The sequence below is a fragment of the Rissa tridactyla genome, chromosome 1, assembly GCF_028500815.1.
Source record: "Rissa tridactyla isolate bRisTri1 chromosome 1, bRisTri1.patW.cur.20221130, whole genome shotgun sequence".
Taxonomy (NCBI): Eukaryota; Metazoa; Chordata; class Aves; order Charadriiformes; family Laridae; genus Rissa; species Rissa tridactyla.
The window spans coordinates 127,977,723-128,000,700 of record NC_071466.1 but is presented as its reverse complement, the minus strand read 5'-3'; the positions used below and the strand labels follow the sequence as shown (position 1 = coordinate 128,000,700).

General features: G+C 38.0%; 1 protein-coding gene across 25 annotated transcripts in view; it reads left to right on the top strand.

Annotated features, from left to right (window-relative positions):
* Positions 1-22,978, top strand: part of ZBTB20 (zinc finger and BTB domain containing 20) — a 487,506-nt gene that overhangs the window by 224,020 nt on the left and 240,508 nt on the right. The window contains exon 1 of one of the 25 annotated variants that reach the window (XM_054214080.1): positions 8,575-22,784. The exons of the other annotated variants lie outside the window; for them this stretch is intronic. The gene's annotated coding sequence lies outside the window, so the exon portion shown is untranslated. Of the gene's footprint in view, positions 1-8,574; positions 22,785-22,978 lie in introns of those variants that run through there. 25 annotated transcript variants of the gene reach the window in all.

Below are 22,978 nucleotides of genomic sequence, written 5' to 3'. Positions count from 1 at the left end.
GGGTAGTTAATAGGTGCCACAACACTGCACAAATGCAAGAGAGGAGGAGAAGAAGAAGAGGAAGGGCACATAATGGAACAGGCTGTGATCTTTATTTAGATTTTTCTTTCCCTGAAATACGTTGTGAGAGACGACTATAAACAGAAGGAAAAGACAGGAAGCTATGACACCCAAGAGAATGAGGGAATGAAGAAACAGAAATGTTCCCTTCTGCATATGTTAGTCAAGATGGACCTAACCGAAACTCTCTCATACTGATGATCCCTGGAATTTGAGAAAATTCATGGCAGTAGCTAGTGACTGTTATCCCATAGCTGGCAGTTTTGCCCCTCGGAGAAGTCATTTGTTATTTCTTTTAGTGGCTTATTTATTTTTACAATGGATTTACTTTATGATTCTTTTTCAAACATATAAAGGGAAAATCCCTGCATATACATAAGAAATATTATTTCATAATGTCCTTTGCGTCTGTGAGGGGAGAACAGAACAAACAGATCTGATCTCCATTAAGAATTTAATAACTGTAGTTACTAAAGTACAGTTCTTGATCTCATCTTTGCATCTGAAATTCACTGCTATTTGGAAGGGTCACTTGATTCAAGCCACCAGTGGTTGTGGAAAAATATCCTTGCCCGACTAGACTTGCACATTGCCAGAGAAAACATCTTTTTCATTACTTTTTCATCCTAAAGGTAGTGGATTTGGCCCACAGATGTTGGAAGTGGGGAGAGAGAAGGGCAGTCTACTACAGTTATATAAATTAAGAACGCGGGACAGGACTTTTTTGGCTGCCTTTTCCAAGGACTTCCATTGCTACCTGACTAATTAAGAGCTCCTGTTCTCTGAATAACGTGCGCACAACTGACCCATAATAGTTAAGTGAAGCAAATACTTGGGTCTCAGGCTGGCAGAGGCTTTCATTCCTGTGTGTTTTGTGCAAATAATATTGCTACTGCAGGATAGCCTTCATGCGATAGCCTTTCCTCTACCCTATTTCTTTTTCAGACCTTATTAAGAGAATGGTAGTGAGCAGTTTCTGAGCCTGTAGTTGCGACTGGGTGCTAATGGGAAGAAATTAGTTCAGAAGGCCATAAGCCATAAACAGATCCTAAGACTTTTGGTATCTTTACCAGGAAATAAGAAGCTCTACATCCCTTTTCTGTCTACAGAGCTACTACGTCCTTTCTGTGTTGGCCGATGTATCTTAAAATGCCAGAAAGAGAAAACATGGGCGTTTAGTCTTCAGATCCTGAGGGTCACTGCCTCCAGAGGGATGTTGTTTCTTCTCCTGTTTTCTGCCATTAGAATAAAAAAAAAAAAACCCAACAAAGAAAATTAAACCACAGAAGTTCAAATAATGCTAAGAGTCTAACTGAAACCCACAAAGGGCAGGAAATTCATCTCCAAAGATTGCCAGTCTGTCCTCAGCTCACCCTATTGTCACAGAACTGAAAGTTGTTCCTACACTGGGTGATCTTACAGACCACAAATGCTGCAATATGTAGGCACAATAGGAAACACAATAGAAGAACAGAGACTGAGCTTTACTCTCAGTTTCTTGGATTTGGTAGGTGTGAGACAGACCCTTAAGGTAGCAGTACATCAGGGCAATTTTTTGTGTGTTTTTATGCACTTAGAGCACAAGTACAGTGTATAAAGAGTGTTTCATAAAGTTGTAATTCATAGCTATGAACCACACCACAACTATAAGTTGCAATCTTTAACGTTACAGAAACAGTCCACCTGTCAGTTATTGATTTCTTACACCCGGACCAATGCCCCTGCTTGAGACTTTTTAGAAAAAATGTAATATAAAATACCTCATGTTGGCAAGAAGCCTGGAGAATGCAAATGAGGAGGAGGAATTTCGACAAAAGATTGTAGCGACAAAATGTTCATGACTTTGCCCTTCGTCGTGCTGCTGGTCTGAGTATCTCCAAGGGCTTTGCAAATCTTGCAGCGATGAATGCTTAGAGCCGCTTTTCCCAGTTCCCAGGATTAGATGCAGAGTGCGGTGGGAATGAGGTCCCTGTCCATGGTATCCAGTCCCTGCGGTGTTTATGCTACAGATGAACTAACTGCGGGTCTGCTGGAAGAGCACGAATCCTCGGAGTGCTCCTTCTCTAGGATGAGTTCAGGAGATGCTTGGCACCCCTTAGAATGAAGGGATCTAAATTGTCTTCCTGTCTTTGATACAGACTTCCTGTGTGGCCACGAAAAAGTCACATCGTTTCTCTCATGGTTTTCTTCAATGAGGAATTAAAATCATTCCAGACATCTGAGGGTACATTGTGAGGATTAATTCACCAAGATTGTTGAGATATTCAGACGCTATAGTGATGAGTACCACAGAAAAGCCAGAAACAAAAAAACATCTTATTTCATGCAAGACTTGGATGCCACTCAGTAAACAAGGCTTGGGGCCACACACTGAACAGAGAGGATAAAAAAAGAGTATTTGACTTAGTCTCATTCCCTGGATGCTATCCATTATACAGAACACAAAATATACAATCATAACATGGAAGATTGTATTGTAACACTACAGCTGTTGTGACAGACTTCATTTTGGTATTTTCAAACTTTAGTGTGCTTTGCTTTGTGACCTTAATGTTTTTACGTAGTTTTTAAAAGGCTTTTTTGAGTGTAACATGCACAATAAACTAACTGCAGCTCCCACAGAAATCGCTCTGCAGTGTGAATGTTGAAGACCCATTAGAACCAAAGGTTGGGGGGGGTGTGTGTATCATCGCTGGTAACTACATGAGGTAGATGGTTTTCATCTCAGGTGTGAATATCACCTAATGGAATCTCATCCAGTTAGGAAAACCTGCTGTATCTATATATTACAAGTCTCCCGAAAGAATACCTTGTTCTCCAAACATTTCTCTGTTTCACTCTTAACTTTTTGTCCTTAACATACACTTTAACTATGGTTGTACCTGGGGAAGGATATTAATCAACATCCAGTAGGCTGACAGTGCAATAGTAAATCATCAGTTGCAGCCATAATCCATGTGCTCCATAAATTCATTTTATAAGCCAGAATCTCTGTGATCTACGTGTTAGCTGTGTTGAAGCTTAGCTGCTGTCTGATACACATGTCAGATTGGTTCATTCTGCTCTTCAGAAATGTGCAGATGAGCCTTCTCATTTCTTAGTGTGGGTAATGTTTTCTGCTTTTGCATCATAGTGTTTAATAGCCGTGGTAGAAAGGGCTATTAAAGCCCAAGCTTTTTTTTCTGATTTTGTCCAATTGCTTTTTGAAACCATTTTTGCTTTTGGCATCAAAAACATCCTGTGCCGGTGAATTCCACAATGTAATTATATATTGTGTGAAAACGTACTACCTTTTGTTTGCTTTAAACCTGGTGCTTGATAACTTCTTTGGATGCTTCCTAGAAAGATGTAATGAGAAATAGGGAGCAATTATTAACAGTTCACCTTGTCCTTGTTTGTTATGATTTTATAGAACTCCTTTATGTTTTTCTCAATTGTTTTTATTTTCCAGGGCAGAGAACCCAACTCTTTTTTAATCTGTCCTTGCACAGAAGTTATTCCATGCTTTGAATATCTTTGTGCCCTTTTCTGCATCTTTTTAGGCTGCTTATATACCCTTTTGCATATGAAGGTTCAAACTTAGTATATAGTATTCAGTATGTGAGTCTACTATGGATTTATTAGAAGGATATAATTATGTTTTTAGTTTTATTTTCTAGGTCTTTCTTAATAATTCCCAACTTTGGGGTTTTTTTGCCTTTATGATCAATGCTGAGTATTGAGCTGGTACTTTCATAGGTATATCCACAAGGATTCCACGCCGTCTTTCCTGTGTAGTAATAGCTAAATTAAATCCTATTGTGCTGTATGAATATTTAGTCTCTTTTATGTCGTGATAACTTTCTTTTAGCATCTTCGGTGAGGGTTTTAATATTTTTTTTTTCTTTTTTAGCAACTAGTACTACTTGAATCTCTCACAAATATGCCCATTGACTCCTTCAGAGAACTCTGATAGATTTGTGAATCAAAATCTCCCTCTGCAAAAAACTCATGTTGAGTCTTCCCTTTTCTATCTACCCAAGTGTCTGTTATTATTTATTATATTTTCTACCAGTTTTTGTGGCATAGAATATAGACCTACTGATTTGTGTGGGTCTTCCTAAAGCCCTTTTTTTATTGTTGCCATTAAATAACTTTCTATTCTTTTGTTACCCACCCTGATTATGTGCAAGAGTTATTAGTTAAGCTCTTTCATGTCTGAGTTTCTTTATAACTGTTAGATGGGAAACATTTATTCTTTCCATTATACATTTCTCTCAGCCTTGACCTTCCAGAGAAGGGGTTTCGCTTGCAAACCTTTTTAAACTTCTCCATAGTGAACACAAGTACAAAGAATTAATTTGAGTGTTTTGTTCTTTGAACACTCTTTTTACACTTCATCTGTTGGCCTTACAGATTCTGTGTAAGGTGTTTAGAAAGGTTAAAAAAACTTTCTAAAATTTTGGCTTTAAAAAGTTGTTCCTGAACATTTTCATGGCCCTGCCTTATTCTGCATTTACTTTGTTTAAAAAATCATCAAAATGTACACCCTTTTCTGCTTTCTGCAGTTAGATATGACTCCCTTTTTTTTGGATGGTGTCTTTTTGCTTCTAGTAAATCCCTTCACTTGGCTCACTTTTTAAAAATCCTATTATTTTCTTTTTTCACATGTGGTTATACATTTGTTTTGTGAGTTCTGAGTAATGAGTAGAAATGAATTATTGTAGGAGAACTTTAAAGGTTCCTGCACCTAAAGGAGCTGTATCACGCTTTTCTCCTGGAGATTTTTGCCCTCTTGCAAAGGATTTTCATCTAAAGTGGCAACTGAATTATGACAGTTTACAACCTAGCATATTCAGGTAAATCAGAACTGTTTAGGGGTTTCTTTAGTACCTCAGGCTGTAATTTCCCTTGTCTGCCAGGCAAACTGCTGAGATGTTCCTCAAAATGATTGAGGCAGACAACTGGGGGTCAGGATTATTACAGCTAGTCTAAGGTAAGGCTTTCCTGTTACTTGTAAGAGACGTGAATCTCTGATAACACATCTTCTAATAGTAGCATCTTAAAGCATTTTACCCTTAGCTGCTGCTTTTTAATTTCCTATGTTCCTTATTTTAAATAGGATTTTTTTCCTGAAATTACATATTGCTGTAGTTGGATTTTGTTGTTATTGTTCCAGTCCTATAGAGAACTGAATTTACACGCGTTATGTTCATTATTACAAGGTGGTTCTTTCACATGCACATATTAAAGTAGGTTTAGTGCTAGTGCTCCTTCTTTCATAGGTTTTCTGACTAGCTCCTGCCTCTCAAGTCTTCCATTTTGCATTTCATAGTCACTGTCAGTGTTTTGGTAGGATATTGCATAGTATGGTTCTAACACCATTCTCTTTCATTTTAGGCCTGGAATTAAAAACCATAGAGATTTTATGGTACTTTTTCATTTTAATTTATTTATTTTGTTTATATACATTCTATTTCAGAGCTACAGTCCCTCCTCACCTGTGTATTCTACTCTGTGATTATTATGAAACACACCCTGGTATTGCAACATAGAACACCTTCTCCAGCTGCTGAAATTGCATCTTATATAAGTCTTTTCTTTGAAAAATAGGCATTGCACTTCTCTTAGTCCTAAAGTTTTGTATTGAAGTGCTTACACATTTGACCAGGCTATCTATTTAGATACTCTGCTCAAAGTGACAACAGGCTTTGTCTGTTGAGGTGTTTCTTTGCTGAATTTGGTGTGTGAATTTTATCAACTTATGTCCCATTCTTTTTTTACAAAGCCACAGAGTTCTTGTGGTTTTGCCCATAGATGATGCATCATTTTAGCCTGTGTACAGTTCCGTACCTCTAGCCTTAAAATATCTCAGATAGTCTTTTTGAGTCTGGTCCATTTTGCTCTAGCTGGAACCATTTCGTCTTTGTAGGATCCCTCACATCTAAATGATTCTTCAGCTAAACTTCTCTTCCCTTGAATAGAGACCAGCCTCAAAAAAGAGCAAGTTTAATGTAATATCTGACTTGCTAGCATCCTATTCAGACAATCAGTCACTCATTCAAACTAATATACTGCTGAGACTGGAAATTGAGCTCAAGAAATAGTTTTGCTTTTTTGTTACGTGTTGGCTGACACATTTTTCTGTCTTTTGGCTTGTCAAGACTGCTACCTCCCACAATCTTGGGGATGCCTCTACCCCAGAGGACCTACAAGACCTGGAAGCTCTCCCAGTAATACATTGTAAAAAATGCTTTAAATGGTTTTCAGAGTACATCAGAATCTCAATTATCTGAAGAACATGGGAAGAACACTGAATAGAGCTCGATAATCGCGTTTACCAGTAACCAAAATGCCCTGCATGCCCATGGATCTGTGGAAATAATTAGTAATAGAAGCAATTTACCATTTAATTAATAAATGACAAGGGGCAAAACCTTGTCTGGGTTCACTGAATTTGGATAATTGAGGCTCCACTGTATTTTAAAATCTGAAATATTAACCATTATTCTGTATGCTTGAGATAATAATCATTTTAAAAATGTGCACATAACAGGATCTAAGCCTAGTTGTATTATTTCTATAAAACGAGGAAGAATTTCATAATGTCCTACATGCAAAGATTGCTCTGCAAGAAAAGATCAGGGTTTTTTTTAAAGTGTCTGGAATCTGTGTCCTTAAATATATAGATCTGTGTCAGCTTTGAATCTATAGCTACATTCAGGAGCTAGTGAGGAATTTCAGAGGGCAGTGAATAACCTTTCACCGAGAGGAGTAAGAACCAGCACAGCAGAACATCTTCAGACTGGTTCTTATCTCAGCTGCCCACAAAGGAATTTGAGATTGATGGAGATGACTTAAATTTTGTAATGAAATAAGAAGAAGATGAGAACTGCGTCCCACCGTAAATAGCCATTCAGAATATGCTGTAGCAAGTGGATTGTGTAAGGCTGGGATTTAAGACAGAGGTTCTTGGCTTATAGTATATTCCAATGCATTTAACTGCCATAAAGCACTGGTTTGCTGCCTCTTCAGTTTTAAGTCATTGAAAAAAGAGTTCTAGACTTCTGCCTTCCTCTGCTTTGCACGTGTGTCATGCCATCTTACATGTTTAATGGCCCCTATCTCTGAGGCATTGAAGCAGTATGACTGAAGAACAAGGATTGAGCCCCTAAAAGGTAGCATCCTTAGCATCACTCTGAAACCCTCAAAACTCAGGATGATTCCCTTCTTTTTTCTCTCTCATGTTGTTTGCTGCATTCTGTCTTTTGGTCCCTCGAATCTCCTCCATTCTGGCATGGTCCTAAGAGATACTGCAGAAGAAAATACGTGTGGTCATAAATAAGACTCTGCATTTAAATCTGAAAGTAGGGAGAATGGGATGTCTAATCTTCAGAAGGTCTATCCATTGCTAGAAACATGTTGCTGGAAACATTCTGTTCCTGTACCCAAGAGACTTACTGTAAATCAGTTTTGTTTGTACTGTCCTTTTCAAATACACAATAATCATCAGAGGGTGGGCAGTCCTTGCAGAATTTTAATACCAGCCCCACTCAGATACTTCATTCAAAAGGAATTGGAGGAATGAACAACAAAACAAAGCTATGAAGTTCCACGTGTCAGAAGGTTCTGTCTGTTGCTTCTGAAGAGGGGAGTAAAAATAAAATCAGTCATTTCAATCAAGTTATTTCTGTGCTCACCTCAAAAGCATCACAGAGTTTGGTGCGTGCGGTTGTTTCTGCTCAAGGAATCCATTACCAGCAAAGCAGGGAGGGTTGCGTCAGAAGTGATGAGTTGGGACCATTCATGGTGGTAAGGGAAGCTTGGTTATGCAAAGAGCCACATCCTGCTCTCCTAACTCTGCGAATAGCTCTGTTGAAGTCAATAGTAATCACATCTATTAAAATCAGTGGAACTACTTGCATCAATAAGATAAGTAGGATTTGGCCTCAAGGTTGGTTAATATCAATGTTTTTAATCTCTCATTTTCATAAATGCTGTGTTCATTTAAGCAATAGAAAGTGAGGTGAATAAAGAACATTCTGTGCTTTGAATAGTTTGGCATCACAGGCGGACAGGGCATGTGATTAATACCATATTGTTGGCTTTGTTCTTTGCTTTTCAGTTGTGGCTGGCAACGTCCTTTTCGTAATTGCTGGTATCCCCCTGAGCCTATATAATCACTCTCTCCAGCTTTTCTATGATGCCCTTAGATTTTTCCTGTACTCAATGTGATATGTTTCTGTATTCAGTTACTCTCCCATCGCAACCATAATGTGTTTCTGGTGCGCCACTCTGACATGGTCGGAGCTGACGTGGGGCAATGTATTCACCTGACAATGTTTCCCAAACCAGATGTGTTATCTGTATTTTCTTGTGCATAACCATCACACTGCAGAATTGTGCTTTGTAGTTGGGCTTCTGGGAAGACCTGTGAAACAGCAGCACACTGGTTCAGGCAGTGGTGGTAGATAGGAAGTTGTGCTTGAACTTCAGATAGTATAGTTCACTTGGCTGCCAAAAATAATTGAATTAGGGGCTAAATAATGAAAAAATAGACAATCCTGTTCTTGTCATGGATCTACAGACATAGACTTCTTGTTGGAGCATGATAGTCTTGATACTTTCTACTGAAAAGAGTCAACATGTGATACTACTATTAAAGCCGAACTACGATTTCTGCAGAAATGTGAACCAGGAATAGAGTTACACTCTAGTGTCAATGTTGGTAAAATTGCATAGTTAGAGGTATAAGACTCAGTCTTTATATTTTTCAATAGGTAATCTTGTGTGTTTGTTTCCCTCCAATGAACTTCCTGACAGTATGTAACTTCTTGGATAGGCGTTTGCTGTCACCAGGAAACTTCTTTTGAAAAAAAGACAGTAAGGACTGGTAGTTGTCTGTGCTATTTAGCGTTTGTCAATGAAGTGAAAGCCTTAACCGCAGTCAGAAAAGATCCATTAATGTGCCGTGAAATTCTGCAGTGCCTTCTCATGAGAGATTTCCATTTTGTTATGTTCTCACTGACGTGACATTCAGGATGAGATTCTGCTTTCAATGAAATGTGAGGTCATTTGACTGAAATGAAAGGATTTTTACTGATTTAACAGCAGAATGCGTAATTTATGACTACACAAGGGTAAAGGGAAAAATACTTTCAATATTATAATTGTTCCATCGGTAAAACTTGTGTGCGTTCATAGTAGTGATCCATTCATTGGTTAAGTTCCTTAAGGAGATACACAAATTCCTCCTACATATATACTCCCTGGTGTTCCTTAGGGTAAAATTTCCTACATGGTTTTGAAAATGTGATGCCATACGGCTCTCTACTGATGCTGTGGGAGCTGATGGTCTGTATGTCACTATGGGTGCAATTTGCTCAGTTTTTCTAGATGTTTGAGGTATCTCCAGGTACTATGCAGGAGGGGGAGATAAAATTTGAATCACCAGCTGAGGGACGAGAAGGATTAATCCTTGTGAAAACAGAAGACTATTACTCAAGTCTTCGCACAATGAAGTATTACGTGTGTTTACAGGTCCTGTAAATATCCTCCTTGCAAGTTCTTTCTTGCATTGTTTATCCAGCTACACTTACATTGATGGCACACTTTTTAAACAATTCATAAAAGTTTATATATGATTTATCAATATTCTAAGAACATTTTCGAGATGGATAATATGCGTTACACATTTTGTAGGCACATCACAGATATATCTATAGGTTATTATAAACATCAATTGGCTTGCTCCAGTCAATCCTTTGTAACAGCTAAGAAGCATTTATTGAACCTTTAAACCTTCAAAAGTAGCCCTCATAAAAGTATGACATCCTGTTTATGTAAAGAATTTAAAGGTTCTGAGTTGAGAGTAAAAGATGGACAGTCCAAATGCGAATTCTTCTTAAAAAAGAATTGGACAGTAATGATGAAAACTCTTTTTAAATTACACTGCTGTCCAGGCATTTCTTCTAGTCGATTGTTGTAGACTATATCGCATCTTTTAGCAATCACATCTGGAAAGATTCTCATTTGTAGATACTTACAGAAATCCCAAGAAGGTAAATTAATTTTAATTCTGAGCAGCTGAAAATTCAGTAGCACTCTGCTCTAGTAAAAGCTTGCAAAGATGGATATGCCTGAGAACACTGTCTTTTAAAATTAGCATCTTTTAGATTGGTAGGAAAGCCAAAGGATTCTGACTCTGTTATTATACTCATCATTTAGTGCTTTTCCCCATATTTCTAAGGAGACCAGAGGTCATCAGTGAGAGAGGAAACTGGCTTTTGCTATATTTTTCTTCGTTGTTTTGGCATACTTGACTGGTTTTAATTCTTAAGGATATAGGTAGCTTTATACACATCCACTTTAGGTTTCCTAGTTGGGGTGGTTAGTATCTGTCTGTGTCTTTCTGGCTTTGAAACCTCGATGGAATGATTATTGCTTCATCGCTTTCTGTGCTGCAATTGCTGTGACACTTCCTAGTTCTTATTTGTACCAAATAAAGAGAAATAATAGAAAGACTTTTAAGTCTTCTAGGAATTATATCACTCTCTTATCTTGGCTGGTAAATAATCATACTTTTTGGAAATTGAGTTTAGGGTAGGTAAGAGCTTGCAGATTAGTATTAATGGTGTAAATCACTTGGGTCAGATCTGTTCATTCACATGTTGGAATTTCAAAAGTGTCTGTTAGCCTAGAAAAATATATCTGGTTGAATGCATACAGAAGATCATTACTTCGTTCTCAGGCATATTTACATCAGATGGATGAGAGAGTCTTTAGGCTTTGTTGAGATGCAGAATGAAGATTTGATTTCTAAAGCAAACTGTCATGCAGAGATAGGGAGATCTGATAATGTATAGATTATGGTGACTTGAGTATCAGTCTTCAGCAGCTATCATAAACAATGTGACAAAATCAAAAACAAATGTGACAAAAATCAAAACAAAAGACAAAAGATGTGTCTTTTGCTGCTCCTCAAGGCGCTATGAAAGCATACTGATACTTCTACCATCTTTTCTGTTAATCTTATATGGAGTCAAGCATTATATTTCTGAGCAGGACCAAGGCAAATAAAGCCATGTACAGGAAGATATTTTAATACGTTTTTGGTGTCGCTCCTAAATTCATATCTGAAAAGAAAATTGCACAGAGCCATTGAGGTCAGAAGGCATCAGTGGAGATTGTCTAGTCTAATCGTCCAGCTTAAAGCAGCGTCACCTAGAGCCAGTCGTTCAGTGCTACGTCAAGTTAGTTTTTTGGTATCTCCAAGGATGGAGACTCCACTGTCTCTTAAGCAACCATTCCGGTGTTTGAGTACCCTCACCATCAAAATTTGTTCTCTGTTCAAGTAGAATTTCCTGTATTTCCATATGTGCCCATTCTTTCCTGTCCTTTCATGGGGTGACATGGAGAACAGCCTGGCTCTGTCTTCTTTACTGCCCCACATCAGTTATTTATACACATTGCTTAAGTTCCCCCCTGAGCCTTCAAAATAACTTCCTGAGATAATTATCCACAAAAATCTTACTCAGTAGCTTTTTAGTGCTTACTGCAGGAAGGAGGATACTTTTCTTTCCTTGTGTAAGGAGACAAGTGATTTGCAACAGTTCTCCAGGAAAGATGAGATGATCAATTTAAGTTAATAGTGATAGAACTAAGGTGTCAATTCCTTGTGTTTTGGCCAGCATTTTATTTGTTGAGGTAATTAACTATTTTGGTCAAGGTGATCTAAAGAGTTAAAAGAGTTACATACTTTTTTTCTTTTCTTTCCCCCTCCACTGCCCCTCCCTCCCCCCCCTTTTCCTAAAGAACGTGTTTCTGCTGGCTTCCAAGGAGGAATAAGGTGGTTTTCTGTGTTCAGAGAATCACAGAGTATTTAAGGGTTATAAAGAACTAGGAGCTTCTGAAAAGATATATCAAACTCAGTGCTAAAGCCCTGGAGCATTGCCATTTGGAAAGATCCTTTATAATGATTTAAAATTCATCTGTTGATATCTCAGTTTCAAGAGTGTATTTTGTTCTTAAGTCATCTATACTACTTGGGGGTGCTTTAAAAAAGAAAAGAGAAAGAAAAGCTATGCATTGTGCTAAACTAGGCATTCCTGCAGCATTGAAATTTTAGTACAGTTCTATTGTTTCTGTTACTGACTTTTCTGTCACGTTTTTAGTCTTCTGTTACAGGTATGGGTAAAATAGTTGAGATAGTGGTGGAGTGGCATATTTCAGAAAGCATACTGCCTGCCCTGTTGCCAAATTTGAAGTGTTGTTGACCATACGAGAGCTTCTACTGTGTAGAGAGATGATGATGGTGCCACGTTCTATATCTACAGCTTAAGTTTTTGCTTGTTAGGAAGCCGCATTGATCCTTTGTTCCCTATGAGATTTCAGCCTGTTCTAAGAAGACCTGCTAAACAGACTTGATTAGTTTACAGTGCCCATGTCATTCTTTGAATTTGTCCCCCACTAAACCCAACGAAATAATTCCCTTTTATAATTTCTCATTGCTGTTTGTCTGTTGGTAAATTGTACAAATATTTTCTTTTAATCTTTAAATGCTCGGTGTTGGTCTCTGAAATTCTGATTCTACACGTTAGTGCACGGCCCACACGGTTTACTTGCTTTAAGTCTGATACATTTGGGGCAGTTTCGGCTTTATTGAGATTAATAAGGAACTGAGACCATTGGAATGGACAGCTGGTCTTTACCATTTTGTCTTAGGAGGTCTCAGACATCTACTAAGGCCTAGTATGTGCATAGATTTTATACTCCTATAATTGTCCTATTTCAAAGGATTGATGTTTTTACTGAAGTAATTATACTGGATCAACTTCATGCATGGATATAGTTATACAAATATAAGGTTGAGTTATAAACCCATACACTTGCATCAGCATAAAATGACATGGGTCTTTTGTTGAGGCAAGGATAGGGCTTAAGTTTTTATATTTTAATTTATTTAGAAGTTCAGGGTTACTTTATCTGATTTAAATTTTAACATACCATTAAGTCTTCTCCAATAAATAATATAGTATGTTTAAGATCATAGATATCAGTTAGCAAATCTAATAGAAGGATTCCTAAGGAGGGATAGGTGTATGTCAGATATTAAGATATATTGTCAGACAATATGCCAGGAATTGAGACGTATTTGTGTATTAACATAGCTGTTCTCCTTCAAGCGATATAAGATGTATTAGCCGTTTGTCCCAGCCTGTATTTTTTCAGTTCATTGTATACAGAGGAAAGGATGCATCTCCTGAACTCCAGTAATATTCACTTACTTTCTTTGTCACAAGAAAGGAGAGAGTTTGCGTTAAACAGATTCCTTTTATGTTCTACCTACGGAATTTCAAAGAATGCCGAACAAATGAGGTAGGAGTTTGTACATTTGTGCATCAAAGAAATGCTTAAATAGTTTCTTATATGTATAAAGGTACATTGTAGGGCACCCTCAAAGAGAAACTATATTCTGTAATCCATCTGTTGCCACCTGAATAATTAAATAATGTTTTTCAATTTAGAAGTGCTCTTAAACACACTAAAACTATAAAATACCCTGCTGAGAAAAAAAAAGGATGGACTGGTTGCTAAATGGTCACTGCTAAAGATAACATAAATGTAGAGTCATTACAGTTATCACAAAACTCTCATTTTTAGCAGAAGGGCAGTATTTTCATAATAGACCCTACCAGATTGATGGTGCTCAGATAATGCAGAAGTTAACCAAAACCTCTTTCTCTTCCTCCTTCAAATTTGTATTTTATTTCTCTATGGCAAAACTTTTCAAGTAGAGTCTATCCCCTGTTACTATGTAAGTTGTGCTGAGCAGTTAAAAAAATCATTAGTAAGTTAAGAGGATGGAATTATATTTTCTTAAATCCTAAAATGGTTGTGTCAGCCATCAGGAGGTAAGGGGTAACTTTAACAGTGAGGAAAGCATGAACAGAGCTTTGTTTAGTAGCTGTAGTTCAGTATAACGATTGAGAAATGGGAATATTAAGACCAAAAAGAAATGAAATTAAGATATGTAGAAAATCTGTCTATGTGGAAAGTATATTCATATTATATTTAAATACCTTCTTGTCTGTAGATTTTCTGAAAACCCTTTCAAATGGACCAGCTAATACCGGATAAGCATAAAATTACTACAGGAGCAGTTCCTCAGTATGATCAAGTGAATGAAAGAATTATCCAGAAGTCTTTGGTTTAGGAAGTAGTATTTCTGGTTTAGTTATCCAACATGATCTTGACATAAAAAGTCATCTTAAGGTTTGTTTTTTTCTCTTGATTTTGAGTTACAGGATATTTTAGAACTTCTTCAGGGTTTAAAAATATACCCTAATAATTTGTTTGTCTCTCAAGTTACTAGTTAATATAATTATTACTTGGATTTCAGAGGAGACTTTTTTTAGACTTGAGTATAGTTTTTTAGTCACGTAAAATGCTAAGATAGTTGTTTGGCCATGTTTGAAGTTTTGCAGGATTTCAAAAAGATTATGGTAAGGCTGTCTTTTTCAGCTGTCCTTGATACCTAATGGGTTCTCGGTATCTTATTTCTTTAGGCTATATATCCACTAGTTTTTGGCTTAGGGATTCCTGCTCCTTTTCAAAGAGTCCAGAGGTCATGTATTGAATCATCAGTTCATTTTCACTGCCTTATGAGCAACTGGGAAGCCAAAATATAGTTTCTGCAATGAAGGGACACAGAAAGAAATCCCCAGTGACTTTGTTGCTTAGCATTGCTCTTATCTTGTGGAACTTCCTCCTCCAACACTCCTTTGAGGTGGTAGGATGTGGACGAATCAAGTACTGAATTAAGATCGTCCAGTGGAGACAGGCTGTAATCTGTTTACATAACTGGCCTAATGCAAGCTTTGTCACGTTACGGCACCATAGAGACCTTAGCGTCACAGACTTCAGTTCCGTCATGTCCTTTGGCAGAAGTCTAGCTAGCAAGAAGAAAGATTGAGGCAAGACCTAGCTCCAGTCTTAAGTGATGAGAGAAGGCTCTGGGGAGACTTTATAGCAGGCTTCCAGTACTTACAGGGGGCCTAAAGGAAAGATGGAGAGGGACTCTTTATCAGGGAGTGTAGTAAAAGGATGAGAGGTAAAGGTTTTAAACCGAAAGGGGTAGATTTAGATTAGATATTAGGAAGAAATTCTTTATTGTGAGTGTGGTGGGACACTGGAACACGTTGCCCAGAGAAGCTGTGGATGCCCCATCCCTGGAAGCGTTCAAATCCAGGTAGGTGCCCCTGCCCATGGCAGGGGGGTTGGAACTAGATGATCTTTAAGGTCCCTTCCAACTCTAACCATTCTATGATTCTGTGATATGGTTCAATGACAGAATACCTGCGACTCTGGTGATACGGGGAAGTGTGGCATGCTGGTTTCTCCTCATGTGAAGGTGAATACCCCTGTTCATCCTCTGGTAATTTTGGGAAAATTATGTTTTTAGGGGGGGATATTATCTTAGGGCCTAGGGGATGTTTGGTCTTAACATAGCCAGATTGACCTGGATCTGGAGTCGCGCCTTGTTCCTTCCCTCTAGGGGATGGTCTCCTGAGCTGGCACAGGGTGGCTTAACTCTGGCCTTTTTAATGACTAGCCTGAGGGAAACTGCTAGTGGTACCAATAGGGAATCAGTCTGCAGACAGGACAGCAGTGATTTCACAACAGTGCCAAGTAAGCTTATGCAGAAAAAACTCCAGGCAAAATAACAGCAAAATTGGCTACTGCTTGCAAAGCTACAGCAGAAGCGTAATGTAAAGGAAACTAATTGTATACAGTCCTCTTGACTAGGCAGCCCCATGAATAATAAACCTTCCTAAACCCAGCAAGGCATATTCATGTAATTGTTTGTGATTTTCTTTGTGCGTGTGTCTTCATTTATATTGTATATACCGCATATGTTTATATTTATACAAATCCTAGTGTTGAACAGAAGCCTACTGTAAGTATGCATATTCTTGGGTATGTCCGTATGTGTGTTTATATATGTCTGTATATTTGTGTGCATGCACGCGTGCGTATGTATATATGTCTGTGTGTATGAGAAACAGATGCACTGTAGGCAGATAAAGCAGATAAATATAGATTCAAATAGAAGCATAAGCCTATAAATATAGACGCTATATAGAGTGAAAGCAAGCAGATCAGCACAGTTTCATTATTACTTGCATTCTGTATAATAACAGAGTAGCTGACACCAAAATGTCTGAGGGGATGACACTGTTGGCTCTCAGCAAATGTAGTAAAAAGGTAAGAAAACTTCTTTCCAATATGAGAAGCGATTACGACAGAAGCTTTACTATCTCTAATCATTTGCTTAATGCAAGTCACTGTGTAGTTTCTTCTGGGGTTGAAGTCAGAGGATGGAAACAGGGCATAACGTTTGTAATTTTACCTTAAAATAAGTAAATAAAATAAAAATCCCAACCCACAGTCTGAGGAAGTACAACCTCTAGTTTTTATTTTACAGTAACATTCACGCACCGTGTTTGTCACTTTCTGCTTCTGTTATACAACAAATCTTCTTTGTTTCAGGTCCTACAGTCCCTCCGAATGAACTTGGGTGGCAGGGTATTGGGGAAAACTTTTAGGTCATGACACATTAACTTTCAGAAATAGTGTTGTGAGTGTGTGTCTATATGTGTATCTTAGCCCTCTGTTTGCAAATCTCCGATGCCTGTTTGAACAGTCAGCTTTCTCTCTGTTGTAGCAGTATAGCTTTGACTAATCCATAGCTATAATACAGGTAGTTAAAGTCAAAAAGGTCTTAATCTTACTAGAGATAAAGAAAACATCGCAGCCGTTCAGGGGTTCTGAAAAGTCAATTTTTCTTATTCTGTAACATTTTGATGAGGGTGTTCATATAAAACAAGATTGCTGGAAAATGCCAGAAAATTGTCAATACCGTGTTTTATTTTTCTTTGTGTAATACAGGTAGTATTGAGGTGTTTACAGGAAGAAGCTAGCAGCTGAGAGTTTGGCATTCTCCTTCCAGCTTGACCACTTGCTTAGAGTGAGATCTTGAACAAATTGTTTAAAGTCTAGGTACTTATTTCCCTGATTGTGAGTAGATTAGGTAATAATTATTTCACAGAGTTGGGTAATTGTGTAATACCTTGTTTTGTTAATAGGTCTCGTGATTTCATTGGAATTACTCATGGAGCAAGGTGTTCGATAAGAGTATATATCTCTTTTTACGCAGTGCTCTGACAGTCTTGAGGAAAAATGAAGAAATAACAGTAGAAAATGCTATTGCTGGTGTTCTGTATTGTGTTACAAACAATTCACTTATATTTAATGTATTTAATCGTTTTCAAAATATGCCATTAACTGATGAGTATTGTCAAGTTTCTGTATTCCAAGGAACCCACAGCAAAGCAGAAAAAAGGTAAAACCCAGCACGTATATATTCATACCAATAGTACTCGATATGACAAAACGTAACCAGAGACAGAAAATCAAAATGTCAACTGGTGGAAGCCTTGCTGTGGTATTCAGCTCATATAACACTAGTTTTCTTAAAATATCTAGTCTAAGTTAATTTTCCTCTGCAGATAAAAAGAGAAAGGCAGCTCAGAACATCTGGGTTTTGCTCCTGAACTTATGACATGGTTTGGCGTAAGCTGTTTTTTACTCAGCTTTCTTATTTTGATACCTGAAAATAAGCTCTTCCAGTTATATTTTAACCTATTATTCAGGTTAGACCCCAATTTCCAATCACCTAAGTGCTTTCTAAAAATTTGATCTTTAAGTCACATGAGGTACCCTGTGAAGGTGCTTGTTTTTTACAGTATCTATTGAGATAGCGTAATCAAACACAAAGAGGAATCTGAAGTCATATGTATATGAACAGTGAGACGCTATGGGGGAATCTCTAACTGGTATAGGAGTCGTTGGCAATTTCGCTTGTCCGCGAGCCGGTGGAAGAGGGACCTGCAGGTTTTGTTCAGGTGCCGCTGCTGGTGGTGACTGTGGCAGCAGCTCTCACCGCTGGCTGGAGGATCTCTCAGCTCCGGGCACAGCTCTCGCATGCCTGGCGGCGGGAGCACCTTGCCGTCTGCAGTTCGGGGACTCCTCAGATGTGTGAGCTACCTGTTGTCTGAGTATCCCTGAGTTACTCAGACTCCCGTAGGATGTCTGTGTAGCATAAGAGTGATATTTGAGAGGCATGAGGTGAATGGATATGATAAATTTGCAGTACTTCAAAAATTAACAAGCCTATCCAGTAAATTCTTCCGAATCCCTCCTAGTTTTTTCCGAGTCTGCTGCCTGTTATAACAGCCATGCTAGCTTCAAAATAAGATTTTGCTTTTAGGGACCAAAACAAATATTGAGGTTGGTTGGACAGGGATTACACTGAGCCCCCAGTTACTATAGAAATATGGTCTTTTCGAAGTCTCGTAGGGAACATCTGGAAGGGAACTTATGCTATCCCAGAAAGCATTCCCTGTGATTTCTGAATCTTGTTTTCTGCTTCCTTGCCCCTTTCTCTCCCTAATTCTGATAAATTAATAAATCCTTACCAGATCAATTTAAAACATTAGATTGTATTTGCAGTAGGGGAAATACATTTTCTTTTAAAAAAAAAAAAAATTTACTCTTGATCTAAAACCTTGCATGTGTTGATTTCAGTCTGGATCAGATGTTTGCAGCTGAGTTATAGTCTTGAAAACTGAGGTTTATTATGGAAACACTGACATAGCCTCAATACTTTTGGTTCTGGCAGACAAGGCAAAAATATCCAGGGACCTTTTTTTCTGACTCTGAAGTTCTTTGCTAGTCTCCTTGGACTTTGCTTTCTGAGTCTTTGCCAATTTTACTGCCATTCACTTTGACTAAAACTGTCTTGGAAATATGTCAGTCTGTAAGAACCATTAGGAAATAACACCATTACATGTGTTTTAATAGTTTGGTTGAGAGGTGGGGAAGTTTTAGTAACTTCTGCTGAGTCACGGTCATTCCAAAATGGTGGAGTCCAAAAGGTTCATGTGAAAGAGAAGTTGGTAGGAGGAAAATAAAAGTAAGTTGCCAAGAAAAGTGTACTTGTGTGTTACTTTCACTGCAAGAAAAATCATGTTGCAGGAGGTCTGCAAAAGGTTTATTGATTCTTTAACTGCAAGAAGAGTTGGTAAGCATCTCTAATGTATTTATTTTTCTGTCTCTATAATTTTAATAATTTTTTATTATTCATTTTGCCATTGAAAGCCCATGGCAACCTAGCACTGTGCGTATCTCCTTCTACAGTCATTAAAAAGACAGAAGCTGTATTGAGAAACATTAAGCTTACATGCAAAATCATGAAATCCTAGAGTAATAACTTGTTTATAACCTTAGTCTCTCCCTTATGATACAGTCTTTACTAAGAAGTCACATTGTTTTTCTGCAAACGCAGAGCTATAGAATCTTTGATAGGTGCAAATGGCATCTGCTATTAATGTGTTTCACTAATAAAAAAAAAAATCCAAACCAATTGTCTAGCATAGTGAAAAATAATGCTGCTTTGCAGGTATGTTATCTTGTAGGGAGAATGTATATCAGAGAAGTTAAATGCTGTAACATTACACTTATGTACAAAAAGGGCAGTTTGTTAGCACACGCAAAGGTTTGTGTAGGATTTCCTGACCTAAGTATGTATCCAAGATGCTCTCTGTAAAATATTTGGTAGGATTTCGTATCTGTGTGGACTTTTAAAAACTTCAGTATTTTCGTCATAGTAGAAAACTTTTTCTTGAAACATGAATCTAGCCAGTATTGACTTTATAAGCTGTGAGTCCATTCATATTTTCAATTGTTAATACTTTTTGCTATAGATAGTTTAAGATCTTTTTTTCCCTTTCTCTTAAATCTCTGGATGTTCTTTTTCTCACATTCCCTATGTGCAAAACAGATGAGCTTTTGTTTATTTGAGTTTTCATGAAATCTCAGATTAGGTAAACATTAAGAATAGAAAATTTACATTGTTAAGCTTCCAAAATTTTTGAGTGATTGAAGGCAAGTTGGTTATAATGGAGACTTTTGTCAGCTTCACTTGATAGCCCCTCAAGTACAAAAAAATATCAGAACTTAACTCCCCATATTTTTAGGGTATTCACATCTCTGTCTGAACATACTATGTACAATCCACAGCCAGTTGCTTGTAATTTAACATGCAAACAAGTGCTTAAACATATGTGTACTCTGGACGATGATAAAGCGAGCATAGCAGCAATGGAACTGCTCTTACTGATAGCCAAACTTGGTTTCCCTTAGGTGGTATTTCTTTATTTTCTCTCTTTATCTCTTTTATATAACATCCACATTAAAAATAAGCGAATTGTTTGTAACATAATACAGAACATCCCTCGTTGCATAAGATGAGGACATACTAAACACCCAGGCTAACTTTAAGTGTATGACGGAAAAGTGTATGTCCTGAAAAATACGTTCCTCTGTGCTCCTATTCAGAAAAGTGCAGGTTTTCGTTGTTTGATAAGCTGGTCCTGTGGTCCAGTCCACACATTCACTTTGGACAGTGTCACTCAAAGTTTGATTGTGAAGCATCGTTTCTAGTGACCACGTGACAGTGATGTAGAGTTTGTGTCTTCTGTGTCTCATTTCTTTCCCCCAGTGTTCTCCTGGGCAACAAAAAAAAGACACGACTGAGCATGTTTTGAGTGGGCCCAATGTGTATTAAGGACTGTTTAATCCAGATTGCACGTCTAGATCCTTCTTTAAGAACACCTTAATCTTTTCCTTTAAGGATCAGTTTCATTTTAAGACCAATCAGACTAGTTAGGCTGCACATAAGTTTTTGTTTAAAGCTTTTCTGGGGTAATTTCAATGCAATTCGAGGTATTTTGCAAACAAAATGAATAATAACGAGCAAGACAGTGAATTACTGTTTTCTTTTTCTAACATCGTGACAGAGATCCTGGCTGCAGGCTGTCTGGTAGTATCATAGCTAGAGTTACTAGATGTGGATCTGGGGTAAAGAAAAAACTCAACAGAATTGTCAGAAACATTGCATATCTGTGGAATCTCCCTAAAAAGGGTTTACCTTTCTCATAACATGGGATTTTTTGTTTGTTTGCTTTGCTAATTTAGGACGTGTAAAAATGCTCAATGCCAGACTTATAAAGAAAAAGCATGTTGCCTGTTACACAGAATTTGAAGAAAACAACATGGGGAATGAATGTCTTCCAGTAAAAATGCAAAGGAAGCTTTAAGAGCATTGATAGTTGATTATTACTTTTTTTTTTGTTATCACCATACTTATTTTCATTTCTGATACGAGGCTAGGTGACCGCTGTGCCTTGTAATAAAGCTCCTTTTAGTCTTCAGTCATTCGGTGTGCTTTAGAAACTATGTTAGCACACTTCAGAATCACATTGACGTTATTAGCAAAATCCCCAGCCCAATATGAATAAATAAATGGACGCTGATCAGTCCAGTGTTGGGCCAGCTTGGTGGTGTTTCCCTGCTTTGTAGGACCTAGTGTCAAGTGGGGAGCAGGCAGAATTTGGAAACCCATGTCTTACTTTGGAGGCAAAGGATTGGTTTAGTGGTAACTTGGCAGTGCCGGGTTAATGATTGGACTTCATGATCTTAAAGGTCTTTTCCAACGAAAATGATGCCATGATTCAGCAATGTGGTGGGCATTCACCTGTGGGAATGAGAGAATTTCACCTTATTGACTCAATATAATTCCCATTACAGAGCTAGGGGCCTGTCTGTCTGAATTGCGGAATCCAGGTGCGTGCTCGTGTGCAAGAGGGAGCAACGGGGATATTTTGGGAGGCCTAATGAGTGAGCAGAATAGGTCACGTATTCCTTGTTCCCAATCTCTAATTCCCACATTCCCATGTCATCCTACCATCTCAAAAAATGCAGGGCTTCGTATTGCATGCTGTGCGTAGTGCTTATGATTTCAGTACTCCTACAAGCCTGTAGGTCCTGAAGCATAAGTCAAAAGTTGATGTATAGCATTTCTAAAGAAAGATTTCTCTTAGTAACCTTTATGGCCCTCATGGCTGAATATGAGCTTCCTATGCATCTTTACATCTAGCACAACAAGTGCCACCGTGGCATTAATACATATTTTTCTGTAGCTTCTAATAGAATTTGGGTAGTGGGTGTGGCAGGGAAGCCTTGCTTTTGGACAGAGGGATTAGTGGCTTTTGTTGAGCAACCGCTCTTCTAGCAAAGGGCACAAAAATGAAAAGGTTGGGAAAGGCATGTTTGGTTCAGAAGGGCATAATTCTGTTTCTAAATGCTTTGCTCCCCTCTTTCCGTGGCGCCCCTCCTCACGCATGCCTTAAATCCGCACCTCACCGCTCTGCATTTCTTCCTCTGTGTCTTTCTTAGAGCTCTGAATTCATTATATGGAGTAGTGTAAATCAATAGTAAATGCTAACCGCCCACTCGGTACTCAGTTACGCAATATCACATACCGTGTACACAGAGACAAAAAGGGAAAAAGCACACACAGGCTTTACATTCAAAAGCTCTTGCATAATTCTGCTTCTCTACAGCCAAAAAAAAAAAAAAAAAAAAAGAAAAAAGAAAAAAAAGGAAATAACAGATGGGGAGACTTGCAGTTATTTTCCCTTTTCTCAGACCGTACAGAGGGGAGTTAGTTTAACATCCATGGTCATTTCTAATTGCCCCGTGCTGCAGATAAGCAAGGCAGACTTGCTTGTGCTTTAAAATAAGAGTTTTTTCCAGCTTCCATGATGTGGTGCACTTTTCAGGTAATATGAGAAAAACTATTACGAAGTGTTTAAGGCTGAATTGGTTATTTGTTTAGTCTTAATGGAAAAAGGAAAAGAAGAGCCTCACTTTAACTACTCAATACATGTTACAAAGCGAAAGAGGGATGAGGAGTAAGGGAGGCTGGATTGAATTCTCTGGCGTGGTTTTGTGCGTGTGTTGGGTGCTTTTTTTT